Raw genomic sequence first — 11,938 nt, forward strand, 5'->3', positions numbered from 1 at the left:
GAAGAGAAGCCGTGCGGAGGATTGGTTCCAGAGGGCTGTCAATCAAACGTGGCCCGCCCTCGACTTCCCGCCCCCTCCCGTCGCTCCCCCTCCCACTGCTTAGCCCGCAGGCCCGGCCTTTCAGGCCCGCTCATTGGCTGGGCGCCTTTGGTGACGGAGGGAGTGGGGCGCAGCTCGTGAGCTAGTGGTGGCGCGAGTTTGAGCGCGGCGCGCGCCAGCCAGCATTCTCTCGGCTTGTCTCAGACCCGCGCTGGCCCGCCTCCGCCGGGTCCCGCCAACCTGCGGGGCCTGAGCCCGCCGGGATCCGGACCCGCCCCCGCAGATGGGGGCTGCGCTCCTAAAAGAGAGGGCACACCCAGCTGTGTTTTTCTTCGGGGAAGGGTGGGGTGGAAAAAAGGAGCGAAAAGACCTCAGTGGAGACCAACTGTAGGCCCCAGATCTCTCTAATCCATTTTAAATGCCTGGCTTGGGGACCAGAATGTTGAGAAGGTGAGGTGTAGGGCGCGCACTCTTTTCGCCTCGTAATTTTCTCGGAGATGTACCTAAATAGTTCGTGGTCAAGTATTTTTCAAATTTACCTCGGTGTCTCCCCCGGCTGAATGTGGCCTCTTCAACAAGGAATCATTCCTAAAAATCAAGACACTATATAATCCCTGTAATTGGCTTAACATCGCGTGTTTTTGCTGGGTAAGCTTCCATGCCAACCACCCTTGATCTTCCCCTACCCTAGGTTTTTTCTTTCAGCATAACTGCCCTTTGCATACTTCATCATCACCAAATAATATTTTCTATGAAAGTCACATGCACGTGGCCCTTCACATGGTTGTCTCTCTTGTCCCCAAGTGCCCATCAAGTGCTTTACTGATTGTTCTTCGCTGAAGAAATAGCAAGCAGCCCACCAAATTTTAGTAGGCCCATTGTGCCACCAAGAGGTTGATAAAGGGTTTATTAAATCAGTTTTCTTCAGCAAATTCTCACTCACAATGGACTGAAACATAATTCCCTCGCCTTCCACTAGATGTACCAAAATGATACTGGATTCCTTTCAGACCTAAAATTTTTATTCATTTCCTAACAATTATATCAAACCAAATTGTGTAATATACATGATATACACACTGATCACTTGGAATACTTACATTCTTACCATAAAAACTTTTAAAGGTTTTCCCTCCACATTTTCAGCTCCTGGAATAAACAGGTCACTGATTTTTTTTTTTTTTTAGATGACAGAATAATAGGAATAAAAACTGACTGGTCCTAAGACCTGGCTTTTCTCAGAATGTGATCTTAGGCAAGTCACTTCACCTCTTTGGGCCTCAGTTTCTTTCTCACCCATTCATGCCTCTCGTCCATTTAAGAATCAAACGGATATGAAGGAGCAGTGTGACCCATAAAGCACTTAGTGGATTGTAAAGGTCGAATTAGCTCAGCTTGCTGACCCCTTCTTTGGCTGTTTTCATCCCATGTTTAAATCATAGCCCTTAAGTCATATTTCTCTGACCATAGTGAATCAGATGTAAATATTTAGCCCATTATTTTTGCCTAAAGTTAGCCAAAAAGCGCAAGAAGTGACAGGAGCAGACGATTATGTTTGATCACTGTATTTTAAGAATCAAATTCAGAACAAAGGTTTGACATATTTCTAATACTTTTTTCATTGTGTTCATTTGTTGGAATCAAACAGGCTTCAAGCCTTGGAGTGGGATAGGAATAAGGAAGTGTAAGTAAATTAGTTTTGAGTGTCTGCCTGCTATCTAGCAGGCTGTTAGAGACTTTTCCGTACAATATTTCATTGAATTGTTACAGCAACCCTGGGAAGTAGTCTTTTTCAGATCCCACTCTTTCTCCCTACCACCCTCTATCAAGCACACTTATACACAGATACATATGACACCACAGTAGCTGAGAATTTAGAACCTATGTTTGTGTTCTTTTTGCTAATTCACATTGTCTCACAAAACAGTAATATCAAAAATAAGAGGAACAGAAACCCATAAATTCCTTTTCACTACTTGTCACTTATTTCTATTAAAATTTTTTTTAATTTGAACAGTAACACATGATTATGGTTAACAACTCAAACAGTGAAGGGGAAGGTAAAGTTGGTACCTGTGGGTTGGAAAGATGCCATTTCTTTCACATAAAAGCATACCATTAACTATTAGGCAATTAGAATCAGAAAAGGAAGTAAAATAAAGAAAAAGTTGATACTGATCCATTCATTCAACAATATTATATTGAGGTCCCAGTAATTGCTGGTCACAGACCTAAGTGCTAATGATTTGAGAGGGAGCAAATTCTACCAAAGTCTCCACTTTTATTGAACTTTGAGTTTAATGCAGAACACTGGGAGTAAATAACAAGTCAGAGAAATGGTATATTGTACAGTGATAAGTGCTACGGTTAAAAATGAATCTAGGTACTTTCCAGGTGGTCCAGTGGCTAAGACTCCATGCTCCAAATGCAGGGGGCCAGGGTGTGATCCCTGGTCAGGGAACTAGATGCTACGTGCTTCAGCTAAGAGTTCACCAGCTGCAACTAAAAGGTCCCACATGCCACAACTAACACCTGGCACAGACAAATAAATAAAAATAAATGAATCAGGATATTGGAGAAGGGAATCAAGGGATGGTACAATTTTAGATGAGTGATTGAGGAAGGTGATACCTAGAATGTAACATTCAATTAAAAAACTTGAAGGAAATGAAGGGCGAAGTACTTGCAAGTCTTTGGGAGATGACCTTTCTAGGAAAATGGAAAATAATGAGCTGTAGGCAAGTGCAGGTTTGGTGCTGTATTTACATTATGAGTTAGAGCCAGTTCAACTGATTCCTTGTAGCCAATTGTTAACTTTTCAAGAATTTTGCAAGCTGGTTGTCAAACATAGTCATTATTAAAAAATTAAATTATGTAAACTTCAGTTCAGTTCAGTTAAGTTCAGTTGCTCAGTCATGTCCGACTCTTTGCGACCCCATGAATCACAGCACGCCAAGCCTCCCTGTCCATCGCCAACTCCCGGAGTTTACCCAAACTCATGTCCATCGAGTCAGTGATGCCATCCAGCCATCTCATCCTCTGTCGTCCCCTTCTCCTCCTGCCCACAACCCCTCCCAGGATCAGTCTTTTCCAAGGAGTCAACTCTTCGCATGAGAGCACCAAAGTACTGGAGTTTCAGCTTCAGCATCCGTCCTTCCAATGAACACCCAGGACTGATCTCCTTTAGGATGGACTGGTTGGATCTCCTTGCAGTCCAAGGGACTCTCAGGAGTCTTCTCCAACACCACAGTTCAAAAGCATCAATTCTTCGGCACTCAGCCTTCTTCACAGTCCAACTCTCACATCCGTATATGACCACTGGAAAAACCATAGCCTTGACTAGAGGGACCTTTGTTGGCAAAGTAACGTCTCTGCTTTTGAATATGCTATCTAGGTTGGTCATAACTTTCCTTCCAAGGAGTGAGTGTCTTTTAATTTCATGGCTGTAATCACCATCTGCAGTGATTTTGGAGCCCAAAAAATAAAATCTGACACTGTTTCCACTGTTTCCCCATCTATTTCCCATGAAGTGATGGGACTGGATGCCATGATCTTCTTTTTTTGAATGTTGAGCTTTAAGCCAACTTTTTCACTCTCCTATTTCACTTTCATCAAGAGGCTTTTTAGTTCCTCTTCACTTTCTGCCATGAGGATAGTGTCATCTGCCTATCTGAGGTTACTGATATTTCTCCCGGCAATCTTGATTCCGGCCTGTGCTTCTTCCAGCCCAGAGTTTCTCATGATGTACTCTGTATACAAGTTAAATAAGCAGGGTGACAATATACAGCCTTGACATACTCTTTTTCCTATTTGGAACCAGTCTGTTTTTCCATGTCCAGTTCTAACTGTTGCTTCCTGACCTGCATATATGTTTCTCAAGAGGCAGGTCAGGTGGTCTGGTATTCCCATCTCTTTCAGAGTTTTCCATAGTTTATTGTGATCTACACAGTCAAAGGCTTTGGCATAGTCAATAAAGCAGAAATAGATGTTTTTCTGGAACTCTTGCTTTTTCCATGATCCAGCAGATGTTGGCAATTTGATCTCTGGTTCCTCTGCCTTTTCTAAAACCAGCTTGAACATCTGGAAGTTCACGGTTCACATATTGCTGAAGCCTGGCTTGGAGAATTTTAAGCATTACTTTACTAGCTTGTGAGTTGAGTGCAATTGTGCGGTAGTTTGAGCATTCTTTGTCATTGCCTTTCTTTGGGATTGGAATGAAAACTGACCTTTTCCAGTCCTGTGGCCACTGCTGAGTTTTCCAAATTTGCTGGCATATTGAGTGCAGCACTTTCACAGCATCATCTTTCAGGATTTGGAATAGCTCAACTGGAATTCCATCACCTCCACTAGCTTTGTTCATAGTGGTTCTTCCTAAGGCCCACTTGACTTCACATTCTAGGATGTCTGGCTCTAGGTCAGTGATCACACCATCATGATTATCTGGGTCATGAAGATCTTTTTTGTACAGTTCTTCTGTTTGTTCTTGCCACCTCTTCTTAATATCTTCTGCTTCTGTTAGGTCCATACCATTTCTGTCCTTTATCGAGCCCATCTTTGCATGAAATGTTCCCTTGGTATCTCTAATTTTCTTGAAGAGGTCTCTAGTCTTTCCCATTCTGTTGTTTTCCTCTATTTCTTTGCATTGATCGCTGAGGAGGGCTTTCTTATCTCTCCTTGCTATTCTTTGGAACTCTGCATTCAGATGTTTATATCTTTCCTTTTCTCCTTTGCTTTTTGCTTCTCTTTTTTTCAGAGCTATTTGTAAGGCCTCCTCAGAGGCCTTACTTACTCCTCCTTAAGTAAATAAGTTATATTAAAAACAAAGGTAATAAATACTCAAAATTTATCACTTCTTAATTTCTTCATGTTAGTATTATCTATGCTCTTGGTGGCTCAGACAGTAAAGCGTCTGCCTACAATGTGGGAGACCCAGGTTGGATCCCTGGGTCAGGAAGATCCTCTGAAGAAGGAAATGGCAACCCACTCCAGTATTGTTGCCTGGAAAATCCCATGGACAGAGGAGCCTGGTAGGCTACAGTCCATGGGGTCACAAAAAGTCGGACAAGACTGAGTGACTAAACTTTCAGCTTTCACTTTCATGCTCTTGAGATTATTTACATCAATGGTATTTGCATAATGAAAATACTGTACAATGATGTGCTGTGGCAAATCTTCACAACTTTATAACCTGTGGCAATCACTGGGAGCTTGAAATTGACCATAATGGGAACACATACCATGGAAGTCAGTTATAGCAACAAAGGGGCTGGATGATATAGGGCCTTACTCTAGGCTGTTGAAAATGCTTTGACTTGTTTTCTCAGTGAGTATTGGGAACCAAGTGTTTGAAATCAGGCAAGATGACTTGACCTGACTTCAAATTATAATAGGATCACTCTAGATGTTATGAAGAGACTAGACTAGGAAGCATGATTAGAAAAGGAGAGATGTATTAGGAGACTCTACATTAATCCAGGGATAGAAGTGGTAGTCTTAGAAGCATTCAAAGTCTGAATATATTCATATTTTGAAAGGAGAGTCAAAAGAACTGTATTGAATTGGGATGTGTGAAGGAGAGGATTTGAGGATAACTCCATGGATTTTTGGCTCCAGTAACTAGAAAGGTGTAGTTTCCATTTTCTGGATGGGCTTCAGGAGACACAAATTGAAGCAAATGGGGCCAAATTAGGATCTCGATTTCTCACCATCAGTCCTTAAAGATGGGGGCTTTGTGCCAACTTCTTAGTTGAGCTTGAGAACTATTTGTTGAATTCATGAATTAATCTTTTTTGGCTTTTGTAATAGGACAAAGTCCTGGAAATTAATGTTGATTAGAAGATGTTACAAGATGTGAAATTCTGTGACTCTGTGACTCTGGAGAGTCATAAAAGGAGAAAAGCTCCTAGATGTCACTCCAAACTAGGCCTGTTTTCCTTCCTTTAGTTCTCACCACTTAGTAGTGACACTGTTCTGCAGTGTCACTTTCTGGTTGTCTAGTTGTTTCTAGTTGTCTGATCAGAAGCAGAAAACTTAAAAAGAAGATAAGAAGAGTAATATATTACCAAATTCTAATGACGTCTTGTCAAAATTATGTTTCAAAACCTTACTCTCTTAAAATAAACTGAAAATAGGTTCTAATAAGAGTAAAAAATGACTTGTAACATACTCTGACTTTGGAAGAAAAGAACATAGCAAAGTTAGAGGGTCCATTTCAGTGGTTCTCAATGGCGGCAGTTTAATCCCCAACGAGATATTTAGCAAAAAAAAAAAAAAAAAATTATTAGCCAATGCCAGAACCAAACAGAGGACATTACATGCCCAGGTAGATCAGAAAGTGTAAGTAATAATACTAGGTTGATGAAAAAGTAATTGTGGTTTCAGACTGTGAATTTTAAATTATTATAACTAGGCTAAAAATATCTTTATTAATCAAAAGAGGAACCATTACAATCAACGCATTTTTTGCCAATGAGAAATAAGTTTGTTTATTCCTGTAGCATAAAAATCTGTGTTTTGGATTCAGTGAAGTTTTGGAAAGCATTTCCTGCATCTTGCTGGTTGTGGAAGCATTTTTCCACCATTTTTCCTGCAAAAAGTTGTCAAGATGCTCAAAGAAGTGGTGGTCGGCTGGCTAGAGGTCAAGTGAATTTGGCAAATGAGACAAAACTTCCTAGCCCAATTCGTTCAACTTTCAAAGTGTTGGTTGTGCAACGTGCAGTCAGGCATTGTCCTGGAGAAGAATTGGGCCCTTTCTGTTGACCAAAAGCAGTTTTCAGTGCCTCTTATCAATTTGCTGAACATATTCTCAGATGTAATGGTTTCGCCAGGATTCAGAAAACTGTAGTGGGTCAGATGGGCAGCAGGCCACCGAGCAGTGACCATGATCATTTTTTGGTGCAAGTTTGGCTCTGAGAAGCATTTTGGAGCTTCTTTGAGGTCTAACCACTGAGTGGTTGTCACTGGTTGTTACATAAAATTCATTTTTCACTGCATGTCACAGTCCGATTGAGGAATGGTTTGTTGTTGCTGCATAGACTAAGAGAAGACAACACTTTAAATACAAATTTTTTTGATTTTCAGTCAGCTCATGACACACCAGCTTATCGAGCTTTTTCACCTTTCAGATTTGCTTCAAATGCCAAACAACCATAGAATGGCTGATGCTGATTTCTTTGGTAACTTCTCGTGTGGTTGTAAGATTGGCTTTGGTGATTGGTCTCGATTGGTCATTGTCAACTTCTGATGGCCGGTTGCTACACGCCTCATATTCACGGCTGTCCTCTCCTTTGCAAAGTGTCTTGGGCCACCACTGCACTGTATGTTCATTAGCAATTCCTGGGCCAAATGCCTTGATGTTCTGAGTTGTCTCCACTGCTGTACAACCCATTTTTAACTCAAATAAAAAAACTGCTCAAATTTGCTTCCCCCCCCATTTCTATAGTCTAAAATAAATATAAAATAAATAGCAAGTAATAAAGTAAAAGTGAAAGTCACTCAGTCATGTCCGACTCTTTGTGACCCCATGGACTATATAATCCATGGCATTCTCCAGGGCAGAATACTGGAGTGGGTATCCTTTCCCTTCTCCGGGGTATCTTCCTAAGCCAGGGATCAAACTCAGGTCTCCCGCATTGCAGGAAGATTCTTTACCAGCCTAGCCACAAGGGAAGCCCAGCAAGTAATGTCATTAACAAAAAAATATAAAATGAGAAATGTGCATTAAAATGATGTGTAATATAACACATTTATTAAAGAATGTATTCCAATATAAAATGGCAGAGTTCAACATTACAAAATCACAATTACTTTTGCACCAACCTAACTACACAAAGACATTGTTGGGGTGCTACTAATATCTAGGGGGTGACAGCCAGGGATGCACTAAACATTCTGCAATGCACAGGACAGGTCCTCACAACAAAGAATTATTCAGTCCCAAATATCAATAGTCCAGAGGTTGAGAAACTATAATTTAATTATAAATTATTTTAAGTTATCCTGGCCTCATAGCCTTCTCATACTGTTCATGGGGTTCTCAAGGCAAGAATACTGAAGTGGTTTGCCATTCCCTTCTCCAAGGACTGATGCTAAAGCTGAAACTCCAATACTTTGGCCACCTGATGTGAAGAACTGACTCAATGGAAAAGACCCTGATGCTGGGAAAGATTGAAGGTAGGAGGAGAAGGGGATGACAGAGGATGAGATGATTGGATGGCATCACTGACTCAATGGATATGAGTTTGAGCAAGCTCCGGGAGTTGGTGATGGACAGGGAAGCCTGGAGTGCTGCAGTCCATGGGGTCTCAGATTCGGACACAACTGAGTGACTGAACTGAACTGAACTGCCCTCATAGAAAAAAAAAAAGCTGAACCTCAACTAGGCCAGTCTTTCTTAAACTTTATTGTATATATAAATGCTCTGGGAAGTCTTTTGAAATATAGATTATGGTTCAGTAGGTCTGGAGCAGGGCCTGAAATTCCTTTTCTAATAAACATACTGTAGATGCTGATGCTGAAAATCCATGGTTTGAGTAACAAGCACTAGATTATGCCACTGTCGTATCTTTTGGAGTGGGATGGGTACAGGGTTTCCTCAAGAATTTGTGCTGAGAAATCCCCCCAAAATAATGCTTGGGACATCGTATTGGAAAGTTTTTACTTAGTTCATAAAAGTATGTTATTTTGGGGTACTCTGTATTTTGCAATTCTTTCCTCCTGGGAAAAGATTTAAAGTGCATTTCTAGAGCAGAAGAAAATCTTCTCTGAGGAGATCAAATTAGCATCATAAATGTTAGTAAAAAACATCTCAATACCTTATCCTGCCTTCAGGGGGTACTAGTTTTAAATCATTTCAAGATGACTTCTATATACTTGAGAGTGTCAGAATTAAACAGCCATAGAGTATAAACCTGGATAAATCAGAAGGGGGGAATATTACTCAACCATAAAAAAGAATGAGATATTGCCATTTGCCGCAATATGGAGAGATCTAGAGATTATCATACTGAGTGAATGTCAGACAGAGAAAGATAAATATTATATGATATCATTTATATGTAGAATCTTTAAAAAAGTATACATGAACATTACAAAACAGAAATAGACTCACAGACGTAGAAAACAAACTCAAGGTTACCAAAAGGGAAAAGGGGTGAAAAGAGAGAAATCAGGAGTCTGGGATTAATAGACACATACTATCACATATAAAATAGATAAAGAGCAAGGATTTATTGTATAGCACTGGGAACTATATTCAATATCTTGTAATAACCTATAATGGAAAAGAGTCTGAATACCTTTCTATACACCTGAAGCTAACACAATTATTATAAATCAGGGCCTTCTCTGGCAGTTTAGTGGTTAAGGCTCTGTGCGTCCACTGCAGGAGGCACAGGTTCGATTCCTGGTTGGGGAACTAAGATACTGCATGCCATATTATGCAGCCAGAAAAGCCTGTAAGTCAATTATACATTAAAAAAAAAAGAACAAGTATAATAATGGCTAACATCTCCTGAGCACTTAATATGTGCCAGGAAGTTTACGAAGCATTTCATGATTTTATTCATTTAATTTTCACAATAACCCAGTGAGGTAGGAATTATTATTATTGCCATTTTAAGATGGGAGAACATAGAAAGTTAAGGTATCCAAAAATAAAGTGAAAAGTATACACAGATACCCTGATTTTTAAAAGTGAGTGAATGAAATATAAAGTTTCCTAGAAAGAATAAATTCTTTTGGTTCTTATTCCTTTCCATTTGGATATACATTTCAAAACCCTGTAAGACAGAAAAAGAAAGAGAAATACTATTTTCTAGAAGGACTGGAACATGTGCACATAATGAGAGCTTTAAAAGGAAAATAAAGAAAAAGCTTGATTCTAATTTGACCAAATTAGAAACTTTCAATTGCTCTTACAATATATTTTAGAACTATGACCAAATTCTCGTAGAAAAAACTTAGTATAAATCCTATACAACATTGTAAATCAACTATATTTCAATAAAACTTTTAAAAATCCTGTAAGTTATTTATTTACTTATTTAACCATTCTAAATTTATTTCAATAGCAAGTACATTTGCTGAAGCATTTTGAAAATTGCCACAATTCATGGAATCTTTTCTTAAGAACAATCTAACATGATTTGCCAGTACAACTCTTTATTTGTAACATAGCTAGAATCTGAAGATTTCCAAGTGAATAAGAATATTTGAACCACTTTTCACATGGAAGGTGAGTGAAAAATATTACAGAACTATATAGACCATTATAGATATAATTTCAGGATCTAATCCTCTGAAGATGAAGCTTATGCCATTTATCTAAGAAATGTAGAAAACTATATAAATAATTACAATTAAAGACACTTGGTGTTTTTTCTTTTTCCTTTTTTTTTTATCATCAATCTGTTTATTAAGAGTCTACTATATATTAGGCAAACTTACTATATACAAGGCAAACTTGTTTATCCTGGAATGTAAAGTGAAGTGGGCCTTAGGAAGTATCACTATGAACAAAGCTAGTGGAGGTGATGGAATTCCAGTTGAGCTATTCCAAATCCTGAAAGATGAAGCTGGGAAAGTGCTGCACTCAATATCTCAGCAAATTTGGAAAACTCAGCACTGGCCACAGGACTGGAAAAGGTAATTTTGTATTCCAATCCCAAAGAAAGGCAATGCCAAATAATGCTCAAACTACCTCACAATTGCACTCATCTCACATGCTAGTAAAGTAATGCTTAAAATTCTCCAAGCCAGGCTTCAGCAACACGTGAACCATGAACTTCCAGATGTTCAAGCTGGTTTTAGAAAAGGCAGAGGAACCAGAGATCAAATTGCCAACATCCACTGGATCATCAAAAAAGCAAGAGAGCTCCAGAAAAACATCTATTTCTGCTTTATTGACTATGCCAAAGCCTTTGACTGTGTGGATCACAATAAACTATGGAAAATTCTGAAAGAGATGGGAATACCAGACCACCTGATCTGCCTCTTGAGAAACCTGTATGCAGGTCAGGAAGCGACAGTTAGAACTGGACATGGAAAAAAAAAAAAAAGGAACTGGACATGGAACAACAGACTGGTTCCAAATCAGGAAAGGAGTCTGTCAAGGCTATATGTCACCCTGCTTATTTAACTTATATGCAGAGTACATCATGAGAAACGCTGGGCTGGAGGAAGCACAAGCTGGAATTGAGATTGCCGGGAGAAATATCAATAACCTGAGATATGCAGATGACACCATCCTTATGGCAGAAAGTGAAGAGGAACTAAAAAGCCTCTTGATGAAAGTGAAAGAGGAGAGTGAAAAAGTTGGCTTAAAGCTCAACATTCAAAAACCAAAGATCATGGCATCTGGTCCCATCACTTCATAGCAAATAGATGGGGAAACAGTGGAAACAGTGGCTGACTTTATTTTTCTGGGCTCCAAAATCACTGCAGATGGTGATTGCAGCCATGAAATTAAAAGACGCTCACTCCTTGGAAGGAAAGTTATGACCAACCTAGATAGCATATTCAAAAGCAGAAACATCACTTTGTCAACAAAGGTCTGTCTAGTGAAGGCTATGGTTTTTCCAGTGGTCATGTATGGATGTGAGAGTTGGACTGTGAAGAAGGCTGAACGCCAAAGAATTGATGCTTTTGAACTGTGGTGTTGGAGAAGACTCCTGAGAGTCCCTTGGACTACAAGGAGATCCAACCAGTCCATCCTAAAGGAGATCAGTCCTGGGTGTTCATTGGAAGGACTGATGTTGAAGCTGAAACTCCAATACTTTGGCCACCTGATGCGAAGAGCTAACTCATTTGAAAAGACCCTGATGCTGGGAAAGATTGAGGGCAGGAGAACAGGACGACAGGGGACGAAATGGATGGATGGCATCACCGACTCAATGGACAT

The sequence above is a fragment of the Bos indicus genome, chromosome 11, assembly GCF_029378745.1.
Source record: "Bos indicus isolate NIAB-ARS_2022 breed Sahiwal x Tharparkar chromosome 11, NIAB-ARS_B.indTharparkar_mat_pri_1.0, whole genome shotgun sequence".
NCBI classification, from domain to species: domain Eukaryota; kingdom Metazoa; phylum Chordata; class Mammalia; order Artiodactyla; family Bovidae; genus Bos; species Bos indicus.